The sequence below is a fragment of the Camelus dromedarius genome, chromosome 2 (genome assembly GCF_036321535.1).
Source record: "Camelus dromedarius isolate mCamDro1 chromosome 2, mCamDro1.pat, whole genome shotgun sequence".
Classification (NCBI taxonomy): Eukaryota; Metazoa; Chordata; class Mammalia; order Artiodactyla; family Camelidae; genus Camelus; species Camelus dromedarius.
The window spans coordinates 17,351,733-17,367,302 of record NC_087437.1 but is presented as its reverse complement, the minus strand read 5'-3'; the positions used below and the strand labels follow the sequence as shown (position 1 = coordinate 17,367,302).

The 15,570-nt window shown below is 37.4% G+C and overlaps 1 protein-coding gene and 1 long non-coding RNA gene across 3 annotated transcripts in view; one reads left to right on the top strand and one right to left on the bottom strand.

Annotated features, from left to right (window-relative positions):
* The window catches only part of LOC116149494 (uncharacterized), a 37,419-nt gene extending 29,532 nt beyond the window's left edge, over positions 1-7,887 (top strand). Inside the window, exon 3 of the long non-coding RNA XR_004133087.2 lies at positions 7,121-7,887. This is a non-coding gene — a long non-coding RNA (uncharacterized LOC116149494). The remainder of the gene's footprint in view (positions 1-7,120) is intronic.
* SLC35G2 (solute carrier family 35 member G2) overlaps positions 1-8,890 on the bottom strand; it is a 33,411-nt gene extending 24,521 nt beyond the window's left edge. Inside the window, exon 1 of one of the 2 annotated variants that reach the window (XM_064491426.1) lies at positions 8,856-8,890. The gene's annotated coding sequence lies outside the window, so the exon portion shown is untranslated. Of the gene's footprint in view, positions 1-8,333; positions 8,558-8,855 lie in introns of those variants that run through there. The other variant, XM_010975514.3, reaches the window with a different exon arrangement.
* Between the last annotated feature and the right edge of the window lie 6,680 nt (positions 8,891-15,570).

The window sequence follows — 15,570 nt, the reverse complement described above, 5'->3', positions numbered from 1 at the left end:
ATTTCCTTCTGGATACAAGCCCAGGAGTGGGATTCCTGGGTCATATGGTAAGTCTATTCCTAGTCTTTTGAGGAATCTCCACACTGTTTTCCATAGTGGCTGCACCAAACTGCATTCCCACCAGCAGTGTAGGAGGGTTCCCCTTTCTCCACAGCCTCTCCAGCATTTGTCATTTGTGGATTTTTGAATGACGGCCATTCTGACTGGTGTGAGGTGATACCTCATTGTAGTTTTGATTTGCATTTCTCTGATAATTAGTGATATTGAGCATTTTTTCATGTGCTTTTTGATCATTTGTATGTCTTCCTTGGAGAATTGCTTGTTTAGGTCTTCTGCCCATTTTTGGATAGGGTTGTTTATTTTTTTCTTATTGAGTCATATGAGTTGCTTATATATTCTGGAGATCAAGCCTTTGTCGGTTTCACTTGCAAAAATTTTCTCCCATTCTGTAGGTTTTCTTCTTGTTTTACTTCTGGTTTCCTTTGCTGTGCAGAAGCTTGTAAGTTTCATTAGGTCCCATTTGTTTATTCTTGCTTTTATTTCTTCTAGGAGAAAATTTTTGAGATGTATGTCAGATAATGTTTTGCCTATGTTTTCCTCTAGGAGGTTTATTGTATCTTGTCTTATGTTTAAGTCTTTAATCCATTTTGAGTTGATTTTTGTATATGGTGTAAGGGAGTGTTCTAGCTTCATTGTTTTACATGCTGCTGTCCAGTTTTCCCAACACCATTTGCTGAAGAGACTGTCTTTATTTGTTTGTTTGTTTTTTTATTAAGTTGTGTGAGCTGTTTATATATTCTGGAAGTCAAGACCTTGTCAGTCTCATCATTTGCAAATATTTTCTCCCATTCCGTAGGTTGTTGTTTTATTTTATTTATGGTTTTCTTTGCTCTGCAAAAGCTTATAAGTTTAATTAGGTCCCATCTGTTTATTTCTATTGCTTGGTTAAACTGCCCTAGGAGAACATTGCTGAGATGTATGTCAGATAATGTTTTGCCTATATTTTCTTCTAGGAGATTTATAGTGTCTTGTTGTATGTTTAAGTCTTTAAGCCATTTTGAGTTTACTTTTGTGTATAGTGTGAGGGAGTATTCTAACTTCATTTATTTACATGCAGCTGTCCAGTTTTCCCAACACCATTTGCTGAAGAGACTGTCTTTATTCCATTGTATGTTCTTGCCTCCTTTGTCAAAGATCAATTGACCAAAAGTTTGTGGGTTCATTTCTGGGCTAACTAAAAATAGACTTACCATATGATCCAGCAATCCCACTCCTGGGCATATATCCAGAGGGAACCTTAATTCAAAAAGACATCTGCACCCCAATATTCATAGCAACACTATATACAGGAGCCAAGACATGGAAACAACTTAAATGTCCATCAACAGATGACTGGATAAAGAAGTTGTGGTATATTTATACAATGGAATACTACTCAGCCATAAAAAATAAAATAATGCCATTTGCAGCAACATGAAAGGCCCTGGAGAATGTCATTCTAAGTGAAGTAAGCCAGGAAGAGAAAGGAAAATACCATATGATATCACTCATATGTGGAATCAAAAAAAAGAACTTATTTACAAAACAGAAACAGACTCATAAACAAAGAAAACAAACTTATGGTTACCAGGGGGGAAGAGGGTGGGAAAGGATAAATTAAGAGTTCAAGATTTGCAGATACTGACTGGTGTATATAAAACAGATAAACAAGTTTATACTGTATAGCACAGGGAACTATATTCAATATCTTGTAGTAGCTTACAGTGAAAAAGAATATGAAAATGAATATACGTATATTCATGTATGACCAAAGCATTGTGCTGTACACAAGAAATTGATACAACATTGTAAACTGACTATATTCCAATTTTAAAAAGAAGTAACAACAACAACAACAACAAAAAGAATATCATCCCTGGTACAGAGTGACCTCAGCAAGGAAAATGAGACAAGACTCTCATCACTAATGAAATGTTTAAAACTGCTTGGGGGAAAAAGAGGGCCTGGTTAGAATACAATTAATTCTATCATATTTCCTCACCTACAAATTCTAATCCCAAACCAGAAAGTTATATTTCTACTCAGGTCACCAGGAGGCAAAGACTCAAGCACCTAATAACTAGGGAGGATCTAATACCAATTATGATAACCACAAAATCTCAGATTGCTAGGTAGGCCAACAATTGCTGAGATCAGCTAGGAGATCTGAAGTGTGGATAGCAATACTACCCAACTTAAAAGTTACAGGGCAGGGAGGGGAAATCTAGAGGTGGGGGAGTGGGAAGTACAAACTGTTGAGTGTAAGATAGGCTATAGGGATATATTGTACAACATGGGGGATATAGCCAATATTTTGTAATAACTGTAAATGGAGTGTAACCTTTAAAAATTGTATAAATAAATAAATAAATAAATAAATAAATAAATAAATAAATAAATAAATAAATAAATATTTTAAGTTACTGGGGAATTCAGCTATTCATTTGAATTAAAATATTGTGAAAATTAATTTTACAAGCTCCAGTTAAACCTATGTTTGATTATATTCAGCATATTTACATCTATATATATTCTCTTAACTTCAATAAGTCCTTGAAAAGACCCCAAATTATATAAAAGTATGAAAAAATATATGATTAATTAATCTGTGAAACCCCCTGCCAGTCTCCCCAAATACTATTTTCTTATGTGACTAACTATACTAAGTCCCATTTCTAATAGCTAAAAGAGAATTGTCAGTCATACTAATTAAATGAAACTAGCATAATCATTGCCTCTCTTCAGTTTGGGTCCCTAAGCTCACAACTACCCACCTCCTGACTAGAGCTGACTGACAGGTCTATGAACACAAATAGACAAAGCCTGTAAGATCCTGTTTAGAAACAGAACTGGTGACTATCTAAATATAGTGATTCTAAGTTCTAGTCCTTGGTAATTTAACTGTGCTCCTTCTCTCACTAGAGAATATTTTTATAATCTTGGGGTGGGGATTGGGGTGGTGTTCTAAGTGTAACACCAATGTCAAACATCACAAAAGGAAGACTGACAAATCTGACTCCAGGAATATTTAAATCTTCTGTGCAAAAACGATACCAGAAAAAAAATTTAATGACAAACTAAAAACGACAATAACAACAAAGGATCAACATCTTTCATCCAAAATGGGGTTTCAAAAACTCAAGAAAATTGTGCAAAAGCTATGATTAAGTAATTCACAACAAAAGAAGAAATTCAGATAACCAACAAACATATGGAAAGAGGCACAATTTCTATAAAAACTCACAGAAACAAGAATTAAAAGAAGAGTGAAATATCTGTTTTTACCTCTTAGGTAGGGAAAATGGAAAAGGCAGATTATCTTTAATATAATCGAGTAAAGAATCTAGAACATTGTGCACTATTGTTTGCAGAGCAAATTGTTACAAGATTTTTGGAGGGCAGACAATATGCACCAAAATGCAAAATGTGCATTCTCCCAACCCATCAATTTCACTTAGGAATTTACTTTAAGGTAATAACACCATTACACAGAGCTATATAAAAGAATGTTCAACATAACATTGTTTTTATCATCCAAAAGGTGTAAATAATCTAAATGCGCTTAAAAATTGGATATTGATTAATTCAATACTTAACATGTATCAAATGGGAAGATATCCCTATCTTATGTGAAAAAATAGAAAAATAGATATAATCTCATTCTATTTATGATATACCAAGCTTTTTAAAAAACATTCTTTTTCTTTACAATTCTCAAAAGTTTCACACACATGATTTCATATAATCCCATAATAACTCTTCCTACGCCTATATTGTCCTTCTTGCTACCCTCTCTCTGGTGATAACCACTACTTTGTTCTCCATATCTGTCACTTTGCTTCTTTTTTTGTTTTATTCACTAGTTTGTTGAATTTTCTAGATATATAAGTGATATATGATACACCAAGTTTAAGAGGCACATTTTTTCACATTTCCAAAGTCAAAATGTATCTTATAATTGACATCTTACAATCACTGAAATATATATTTATTTATGAATTAAATAACCCAGAAATATTTATTCCAAACTAATATTCATGGTTACCTGTGGAGACTGGCTTACTAGAGGGCTTTTATTTTCTACCCTGGTATTGTTTCCACTTTTTTTATCATCAGCAATATTTAAAATTTCATCTATAAAAACAATAAAATGATTCTCATTTGGCTGTTTTAAAATGTTTTTAAACCTCGGGAAGAAAATAATACAGAGGAGTTCATCAACACTAAATAACCATTTTTTTGTATTTTGGAAAAAGTTATTTTGATCCATAATGGTTGCCAAAAACCAGTATTTGGGTTTTGTTTTTTCAAGGCATATGGCCAGCCTTATGTGATGCACATTCTTATAAACCTCAGTAACATGAACTCCTAACTTGGCAAAAGTGGACTTTGTCATATTTTCTTTCATCTGCAAAAAACACTCTAAAGAACAGCTCAATTTTTAAAAGATTGCACACTAACAGCTAAAAAATACTACAGACTAAACAGCATTTTAAGTAAAAACACTTTCATTAAGTATTTAGAAATTAAATATATCACATTAAAGGGTTCAAACTGAGTAACATGTTACTCTTCATAGAATGTGGGTTTAAAATAAGTAAAGTACTTCTCACAAAGCCATCTTCAATAGAAGTTTACATCTAGGAGTGAAATGAATTTAACTAAAAACGGAAGTGAGAGTATAAATCTAGAATTTAAAATGTAATCTTTATAAAATCATAAAATATAGTAGATTATCATTAGTACAGAGGGGTGAAAGACTGATGTAAATGTGAGAAATTACAAGGGTAAAAGATATATTTAACTACATAAAAACTGAAATTTTCTATACAGCATAAAGTATCATAAAGTTTAAAAGTAAAAAAGCAAGAAAAAAATTGCAACATACATAACAGTCCTTAGTATACAAAGATCTCTTACAAATAAGGAGAAAATATAAGCACCCCAATAGAAAAATAAAGATATGAACTGGAAACTTACAAAACAAAAATAAGTATGACCAATAAATAGATTAAAAAAGATGCTCTTTTCTGCTTATCCAATTGGAAAATAACCTGATTTTGGTGATAGTGTGGGGATATTGACATTCTAAATCAGTGTTTATACTGGATTATACTGGTATACTTTTCTATAGCACAATCTAGAAACAGAGTTCTAGATTGTTCTAAATGTTTCTTGAATATCCTTATATCTGGTATTACTGTGTATCCTGAAAACATAGTAAAGAATAAAAGAGACAAGAGAGGAGACAGGAAATAATAGAACAAATAAATAAATGTATCAAAAAATAAAATGTACATATCCATAGAACCATCGATTTCACTTCTAGGAGTTTTTTCTAAAAATATAATCAAATAAATGCACAAATGTTTGTTCGAAGACAGTTGAAGAACTATTTAATAACAGCAAAAATTGGAAATACATAAATGTTCATTGTTATTAGACTGTTTAAATAAATTATGTTCTGCCCATATAGTGCACTATTACACAACACTTAATAATGATGACCTCGTTTTATATGTATTGGTTTGAAAGATTAATGATGAATTATATAGTGAAAATGCAACCAACAGAAGATTGGTCTATTTTAAAAGGCATGTGTGTGCACTCCAATGTTCACGGCAGCACTATTTACAATAGCCAAGACATGGAAGCAACCTAAATGTCCATCAGTAGATGAATGAATAAAGAAGATGTGGTCAATATATACAGTGGAATATTAATTACTCAGCCATAAAAAAAATGAAGTGCCATTTGCAGCAACATGGATGGACCCAGAAATTATCATATTAAGTAAAATAAGTCAGACAGAGAAAGACAAATATCATATATCACTTATACATGGAATCTAAAAAAAAATGATATAAATAAACTTATTTACAAACCAGAAATAGACACACAGACATAGAAAACAAACTACAGTTACCAAAAGAGAAAGAATTAGGGGGGAGGGATAAATTAGGAATTTGGTATTAACATATACACACTACTATATCTAAAATAGATAAACAACAAGGACCTATTATATAGCACAGGTAGCTATATTCAATACTTTGTAATAATCTATATGGAAAAGAATCTGAAAAAGAATATATACAGGTATATGTATATGTATAGCTGAATTACTTTGCTGTACACCTGAAACTAACAAATTGTAAATCAACTATACTTCAATTAAAATAAATAAATAAATAAAGTGCATGTGTTTATCTAAAAGAAAATCTGTTTACAGTGGTTTTCTCTGGTTTTATGTATTTCTTTTTTAGGGGGGAGGTAATTAGATTTATTAATTAGGTTTACTTATTTATTTATTTTTAATTTATGTTTAAATGGAGGTACTGGGAATTGAAGCCAGGACCTCGCACATGCTAAGCACGTACTCTACCACTCTCCCCAGTTTTATGTATTTCTTATCAGCTAAATTTTACAGTGAACATACCTTTTATGAAAGAAAGACCAGAGATATCCAATGTTTTGAAAAATAAATATGTGATCTTTACAGAGTTCACAAACCATATGCCACCAGTATATTTGAAATTGCCAACATAATGTTACATCTTAGCCATATTTTGTTTAGATCATAACTTTCCATAAAATTACTGGCTAGCTGTTGTTCTGTATTAAATTTTCCTCCTTTTTGTTTAAACTTCCTTTAGGAATATCTTTTTGTATCAGTATCAATTTTACACATTTCTAGACTAGCTTTGTTCTGTAATTAAAATGTGCAAATACTTAACTGCTCAGCAAAATAGCCAACACTTTAATCCACAGGTTCTATGACTTGGAAACAGATGATTATGAAAGTTAACGGTTCTGCAGAGTTCAGAAACACTAACGGTGTCAAAAAATAAAGATGGATTACAAAAAGCTCTGGAAAAACATACGACTTGTAGTGTGCGATGGTGCTGGAAAAGGATGAGTGTGTTTACATGTACGTAATGTTTGTATGCATATATACACATACGTGCATCCTACATATGCTATGCATACGCATACGTGAGAGTTCATGTTTACGCTCGTCGTGTGTACTCAAATGTAAATAATTAAACTTGTTATGCATATGCTTTATCTGCACCGCCAGGGAGAAACACATTTGCCTTCACGTTATCTTCAGGAAACCAGCATCAACCCATCTGCAAAGGGTTTCAGTGTCGAGCCGGCGCCACTCTGGCCACAGGCTTTGGAGACCGCTATTTCTGGCCAAAGCGGAGTAGACCCTCAAGGCAGGACGCGGCCCTGGAAGCACTGACGAAGGCGCTTGCGACACTTCAGCACCACGGACACAGGCAACCCCAATGAAGTCCTTTAGAGCGGTACAGCCAGCGGAGACCATCCCCTCCCCAGGCGCCCCCCAGCCCTCTCTGCCCAGTGCGTCACTATCTCCGGGCCCTCGACCGTCACTCAGATGCCAGTTTTCGGTCCCGCTACTCGCCAAGTCCGGCAAAAGCCTGGACGAAGATGCAAGTCCGTGCAGCACCCTACTCGCCTGGACAAGATTCTCGTTCCTGCTAGCCCAAGTCACCCTTGCATCCTCCTCTCTCAAAAGAGGCCAAACGGGAGCACCTGGCGTAGAAATCCTACGGCCCATAGGCCGGTCGGGGAGGGGTCATGTTTTCCTCCCCGGAGCTGCCAGAGGCTGAGTGGACTTGCCCTGCGCCTCCAGCCGCCACACTTGGCCGTGGCCTGGCCCTTCCTGCAATACCCCCATGTCCTCGCCTTTCGTTGGGGAAAGATTTCTCCGAACCGTTTATTTTCCGCGAAATCTCAACCCATGTAGACTGGCGTCCGAGAGTCGGTGACAGACAACAAAGTAAAGGAAAATACTAATTCTTGGCCAAATTTCTAAAACCGTCCAGCATTCTTTAAAGTTTTTATTTGAAATTGATCCCATGGCGCCATAGGGATTCACCCTTGTTTGAGAGGGCTCCTGGGCGAGAGGAAAGCTATAGCCCCTGGCCTTTATCATGGAGGCTGGGGAAGGACCTATTCCTGCGACGGTGGCAGGAAACGGGGGCGCTGGGGCCATGGCTGTTGCTGATCCTACCGACCCTGTATCCAGGTTTTCCAAGAGAGCAGTGCAGGGAAGTCTGGGCCCCGCGGCCTCCTAGGCGTGGAGCAGAGCCCTGAGAAGGATTGAGAAGGGGGCGGGGCGCTTCGCCCCCTTCCCGGCCCAACCCCAAAAGAGGGACTCTGCCCCTTAAGTGCCTCGGCTAACAGCGGGTGTTGGGGGCAGCCCGGTAGTCAGGGTCAAGGTCCATTCCGCTGCTGCCAACCGGCTGCTGGGGCCCGGTTACCTGTGTGTCGCGGCGAGGAAGGCGCGCCCAGTGCTCCAGCCGGGGCTGCCCGCTGCCGTGAGCCTGATCCAGGCTCTGAGCCCGCAGAGGCCGCCGCGCGCTTCGCCAGGAAAACCGCGGCCTGGGCGGCTGAGGCCGCCTGGCGGGACTGGGAGAGGGGCGCCGCCGGCGCGGATACTGCGCCTGCGCTCTCGCGGCTCCCTCCGCCCCCCACCGGCAGGTATCCCGCTTGGAAGACCACGAGGGACCTCCCCTACCCGCGAGGGAGGGTCCAGGCGCCCGGAAGCTGCCTGCCAGGACCCCTTTAGCTTATGGCTTTAGAGACCCGGTTTGAAGCAATCGCCGATCAGCCGGGGTGACGTGGTCCTCTGGAAGGGGGCAGGGAGTCAGCCTCAGTCTATTTCGACCTGTCTGCGTTTAAAAGTCGCAGGTCGATTCCTTGATATTTAATATATGTCTAGCATCAGTAAATCATGATCCGGAAAGGTCTCCAGGCATCCCCGACTTCACTTGGCATTTTACCTATGAGGTCTCTGAGGGAAGGGTCTTGACGTTGAAGAGCTGGTTCCTGGACTCAGGTCTATATACCCTAATCTCATGCTGAATGAATAGTTTCTGGGAAACAGACCTAGTCATCAAGCAATGGACTAAATGGGTTAAGAGGACAGGCAAGAAGGCCATTTCCATAGGCCAGGCAAAAAAGGGTGAGAAGGTGCTTGCTGTGGAAAAAAGATAGGATGTGACTGCTGGTTTTTCCTCTGTCCCTCCAGATTCACTCACTGCCCTGTTCTGTGACTCAGGGCTGATCTGTATGGACTACATCACCTGTCTTCTGGCTTTTGCCTGGTTTGAGCCAATCAGAGGCACGTGTAGAAGATCACAGGGCAAGAAGTTACTCAGGACCTCCCCACTACACTCTCAGAGGGCCACTCTGTTAGCAATGGCTGTATTCTTTATCTGAAGCCATTACTCCAATCTTGTGGCCCTCTCCTACAGTTCTTTCTCATTTCTGTTTACCACTTGTTGCCCTTTCCCCTGAAGGCCTGGGGCTGGTAATGGCTCCCAAAGGTTTCTTTTAACCCTGCCCGCACCTTTTAAAATAGTCCTTTCGTTAAAATCTCAACTATTCTCTGGATGTGCCATGCCATCTTTATTCTACCATTCCAGGACACAGTAATAGATTTTCCTTCACTGTGGTTGGGAAGATGCATAAGGGAAAAAAAAGTGTGAAAGAAAGATGGGGCATTTAATAGGTGAGATGTCTGCCAGAGTTATCTTGATAGTTCCCTGGGCTCCTGGCAGCCATCATGCTAGGTGGTCTCCCCACTGAGTCCCCCAGCCTGAGGGCATCAAAGACAGTTTGAGTGGACCCAAGAATGAAATTCAGACTACTCATAATCAAGTTGTTCACAAAAGGGCTGGGGACATCTGGGTGTCCAGCATAACAGAACTTTCGGGTGCCTCTTAATGTGAAGAGACAATCTAGATCTTTATGGAGCAAGTGCTGGTGCTCTCTAAACTACAGCTGGGCTGCATTTGAATGAATGATATTCTTAGGACACTTGAAAGAGTCCTGGGCACAGTGTCTGAAAAATGTGTTTATGAAGGAGCTGCTGAGTGAGGCACTTGTGGATGAGAGCCTCCAGCTGTTTCTGTAGAAAACCCTAAAGAATGTTCCCAAAGAGGGAGGAAATAAAAGGCAATAGAGTGAGAAACGGTTGCCAGTAGCACTCCCTATCAGCTGGGTCGGAATCTAAGACCCGATCATTTCTCTGGCTTGTGAAAACAATCAAACTGGTTTAACTAGTTTAATTCTTTGCCCACATCCCCCTTTAAAAAATACACAGACAAAACAAAACACTGAGATACTACCTTGGCAAAACTTACCCAAAGGGAACCCCAGGAGTAGCTATTTGCAAACAAAATTAATATCCGCTATTTGCACTGAATACAAATGAGACCAGAACAGAAATTTTAACATGAATTTTTAGCCTTTTACTTTTTTGAAGAGGAAGGATCCTTTGTTGTTCAGAAAGCAGTCTGGGCATTAACTGCACTGATCTAGGCAAGGAGTAGAGGTATAGAAGCAAGAGGAGCCTCAGAAGGCTAGGCTTATCCACAAAATTCAGCTAGATTTTGCTTCTCTGGGAGGAAGCTGGGGAGGAAGAGAGCCAGAAAAGTTTTGAGAATGAGAGTGAGAAAAACAAAGACTGACCTGAGTTTAGAGTGATGTGAGTTTAAGAGAAGTTTCTGGGAGATTTGAGAGAGTGAGGCTAGGAATTTAGCACAGCTGCCATTCTGAATGACACTAAGAGATACTGAGAAACAGGAAAAAGGATTTTTAGATGTTTTGTTACATGTAATAAATGGAATTCTTTTTTGTGTATGCTGTAATACGAGGACTTTTTTCTGGCAAGTATCAAAAACTCAAACTGATCTAACTGAAAAATCCATAGATAGATAGATTCAAATATGGCTGAATCCAGGGTGCAAACAACGTCATCAGGATATGGCCACTCCTGTTCTCTCTGTTGACTTCAAAGAGTTTATTCTCATGTAGTGATTTTTTTCCCCACCTCCCCACCTCCCACCTTTCCCCAGTGTTGAGCCTATGTAATCCTTATAGCTAACCAGCCAGTAGAAACAGAGCACTTATTTCCAAGTAGTTCCAATAAAATGTTATTCTGTCTCATTAGCAAATTCTGGATCATATACCCAACCATATGTTTTAGTCTGGGGACAAAGAATGGGGTAGGGGGTCATTTTCCAAAGGAAAATCAAGGCTCTATTATCAGAAGAAACCATAAAGTGATGGGCAGATGGAAAAAGGACAGGTCCACTACTGGTACCTCTCAAAGAAACTTCAGTTAAGATTTATATTGCTTTTCAATTCTTTTTAGTAGTAGACTAGTGTTTCTTTTGAAGACGACATCATGTTGACATGAGCAGCAAGGCAGCTAAAATGTTCTTTCATCCTAAAAAATAAAGTGACGTGTCTTGCTGTTCCTATGGAAGGAGATATCAGAAAAGATTTTTTTCATGTATTTTGTTCTGAGTTTCCATATATACACAGCCTTTATTTAAGTAAAAAGTTTTCTTTTCTGAATCCCAGCAGCGATTAAGATTCCTCAAAGCCAGAAGTTACTACAGTTCCTGCTTACCACTGTGAAAATACAAGTTTCCCATCAGCACTACCACAACTTCACTCTTGCAATCAGACACAAAGCTTGGTACTCATAGTACCCTGGGCTAAACAACTAAGAATTGGTTTGTATATTCGCACAGAAGGCACACAATAACACCTCATTTCAGGAGCATTCAGACTTTTATCGACCTCAAGCACCTGGCACACAATCACAAATCTTGAAGTAAGTGAGGCAACTTGCTGAATCAAAGTTCAAGCACTTGCCTTAATCTTCAAATTGTGTGCAAAATAAAGGACACCAACAAAGAGCACAACTATCTGTTTTCCCTCAATCAATTCTTTCTTCGTTACCATTTACTGCCCTATTACCACATTTGCTCACTTTACCAGTTACTAGCTCTGTGCTTCAGATTTCTTATCAGGAAAGGGGATAATAATAACCTACTATCTGGGGCTATTATAAGGATTAAATTAAGTAATACATGTAAAGGGCTTAGGACATTGTCAGGCACCCTGTAAGTACTAAATTAACGTTTGTTACAATTACAGGGGCCAAGAAGTAAATCCCTCTAGATAAGTAAAATGAGCGAAAAAGTCTATATGGAGATCATGTCTGAAAAGCACACTGTATAAGGAGAGTAGCTGTTCAGTTTCAGAGTCCATAAGAAATGTGAATCCAGTGTTGAAAGACCTTCTGTTTTTAAAATACGGGGTAGAAATCTTGATTTTTGTATGAAATTTTCTGATTATTAAAAAGGTAAATGCATTCATGATTTTAAGAAACTCAGCAAACTAGGAATGGAAGAAACTATCTCAGCATAAGAAAGCCTACATAGGAAAGGCCCATAGTTAATATAATATGCAATGGTGAAAGACTAAAAGGTTTTCCTCAGGAATAAGACAAGGATGCCCAATCTCACCACTGCTTTTCAACACAGTACTACTATTCTCTTCTAGCAAGAGCAATTAGGCAAGAAGAAGAAATAAATAGCATCCACATTGGAAAGGAAGAAGAAAAGTGATTCTGTTCATAGATGACATGAATTTATACATAGAAAACCATAAATACTCTACAAAAAACTGTTAAAACTAATAAATTAATTTAGCAAAATTGAAGGATATAAAAAGAATGCTCAAAAGTCAATTGCATTTCTATACATTAACAATGAACACTCTAAAAAGGAAATTAAGAAAAACTTCCATTTACAACAACATCAAAAAGAATACTTAGGAATAAACTTAACCAAGGAGATAAAAGACTTGTACTGTGAAAATTACAAAGCACAGCTAAAAGAAATTAAAGGCACAAATAAATGGAAAGACACATAGTGTTCATGGATTTTAAGACCTAAAATTACTAAGATGTCAATATAACACAAAGTGATCTACAGATTCAATGCAATTCCTATTCAAATCCCAATGATGTTTTGCAGAAATAGAAAAATCCATCCTAAAACATATATAGAAACTTATGGGTACCTGAAAACCAAACAACCTTGAAAACAACAAAGTTGAAGGTCTCACACTTCCTGATTTCAGAATTTACTACAAAACTAATGATCAAAATTGTGTAGTACTAAAACAAAGATAGACCTATAGACCAATAGATTAGAATAGAGAGGCCAGAAATAAACAGTTACATACATGGTCAAATGATTTTTGACAAGGCTGTAATGGAGAAAAGACAGTCTTTTCAACATAAAAGTTGAGAAAACTGTATATTCACATGCGAAAGAATGAAGGTGGACCCTGACCTTACACCATACAAAAATTAACTCAAACTTGATCAAATACATAAATATAAGAGCTAAAACTATAAAATTCTTATAAGAAAACAGAGCAAAAGCTTCAGGACATTGAATCTGGCAATAATTTTTTTGGATGTGATACCAAAGGAATAGTTAACAAAAAAAGATAAATTGGACATTATAAAAATTAAATGTCTTTCGCGTATCAAAAATACTGTAAATATAGTAGAAAGGCAATTCCCTAGAATGGGAGAAAATATTTGCAAATCATATATCTGATAAGGGGTTGATATCCAGAATATATAAAGAACTCCTATAACTCAACAACAATAACAAAAGTAACTGATTAAAAAATTATCAAAAGCCTTGAACAGACATTTCTCCAAATAAGATATACAAGTGGCCAATAAACACATGAAAAGATGCTCAATATCACTAATCATCAAGGAAATGCAGATCAAATCCACTTCACATCCATTAGGAAGATTATTATTTTTTTAAAAAATAACAGAAAATAACAAGTGTTGGTGTGGATGTGGAGAAATTGGAACACTTGTGCATTGCTGGTAGGAATGTAAAATGGAAATTCACTATGGATAACAGTGTAGTGATGCCTCAAAAAATTAAAAATAGAATTACCATGTGATCTAACAATTCTGCTTCTGGGTATTAAATGAAATAAAACCAAGGACTTGACCAAATATTTCTACACTCATGTTCATAGCAGCCTTATTCACAATAGCTGAAAAGTGGAAGCAACCCAAGTGTTCTTTGATGGGTGAATAAACAAAATATGATATATACATACAATGGAATATTATTCAGCCTTTAAAAAGGAAAGAAATTCTTGGAGGGCATTATACTAAGTGAAATAAGTCAGACAGAGAAAGACAAATACTGTATGATATCACTTACATGTATAATCTAAAATATAGAACAAACTAGTGAATATAACAAAAAAGAAGTAGACACAGGTACAGAGTACAAACTAGGGGTTACCAGAGAGGAGAGGGAAAGGGGGAGGAGCAATATCGGGGTAAGAGAGTAAGAGGTACAAATTCTTAGGTATAAAATACACTACAAGAATATATTGTACCACATGGAGACTATAGCCAATATTTTATAAGAACTATAAATGGAGTATAAAATTTACAAATTGTGAATCACCCTGTTGTACACCTGTAACTTATATAATATTGTACAGCAACAATACTTCAATTAAACAATAATAATACCTAAAAGAAAAGAAAGAAAACACAATAGTGAGAATTTAACATAGTCACTGGAAATCCTATGAAGTAAATGCTCATACATACTCTGCACTTACAAGAGTGTGTATAGATTTGCACTGATTTCAAGCACATCATCAATTTGTATATATTGAATTTTTTTCAAGTAAAAAAATACAAAGTTCAGTTACTAACCCCCCAAAATGATGGAGATACTAAAGACTCTTAGATCTGGGTCATACTGAGAACCTGGTAAGAAGAAAGGGCAGACTTCTCGAAGGATTCAGATAAGCCCAAGAAAGAGTCTGGTTAGAGCCTGGAGTAGTTGCATTTATGTGCTTAGTGGACAGTCCTGCCTTGCATATAGTGACTCAACCAGTTTTTTCAGCACCAGTGATCTGCAAATGCCTTAGAAATTAGAAAAGTTTCTGACTTTCCATTCCTTTTGATCCCCTTGCTGTTATCTCAAGTTCTTTTGATTTAACTGTTTTTGCTTCAGGCATTTCTGACAACTAGACCAATACAGCTACAAAGTAACAGAGTTTCATTGTGAAATTATTTCCTTGCTATATTTTATCTTCAGTTTAAGTCTCCACAACATGTTATAACTACCTATAGGCTGTCTTCTCACGGTGTTGGTGTCCTGGTTTTCAGAGAGGACAGGAGCCCCAGGCAAACTTGTAAAGGGGAGGTTGGTCTTTGGGGCCCACTGTTCAGTTTTTGTTAGCATTCCATTCTCTTCTCCTTTGTACATCTCCTTCTTTGGAGAGCTGACTGGATTCTTGGCAGTGTGCCCTCACCGTTTTGAGTGAAACACCAGACTAGCTTTCATTCCCCACCCACTGGCTGTGTGGCATCGGGCAAACTCCTTTCAACCTTGAAATTCAAGTAACTTGGACTCTGAGCTCAGACACATATAGTCCAGCTCCCGGATCTATTTCTTAGTCGTTGGTGATCATAGACAGATTTTCCCCTGTAATTCAGGTTCCTCATCCATAAAATGGCGGGGGGATACTTACATTGATTTTAAGATTTAACTAAATAACATTTGAAAATTAACAATTTTTAAAGTGACTGTACTTTACCTGGCACATAAAATATACATAGTAAGTGGC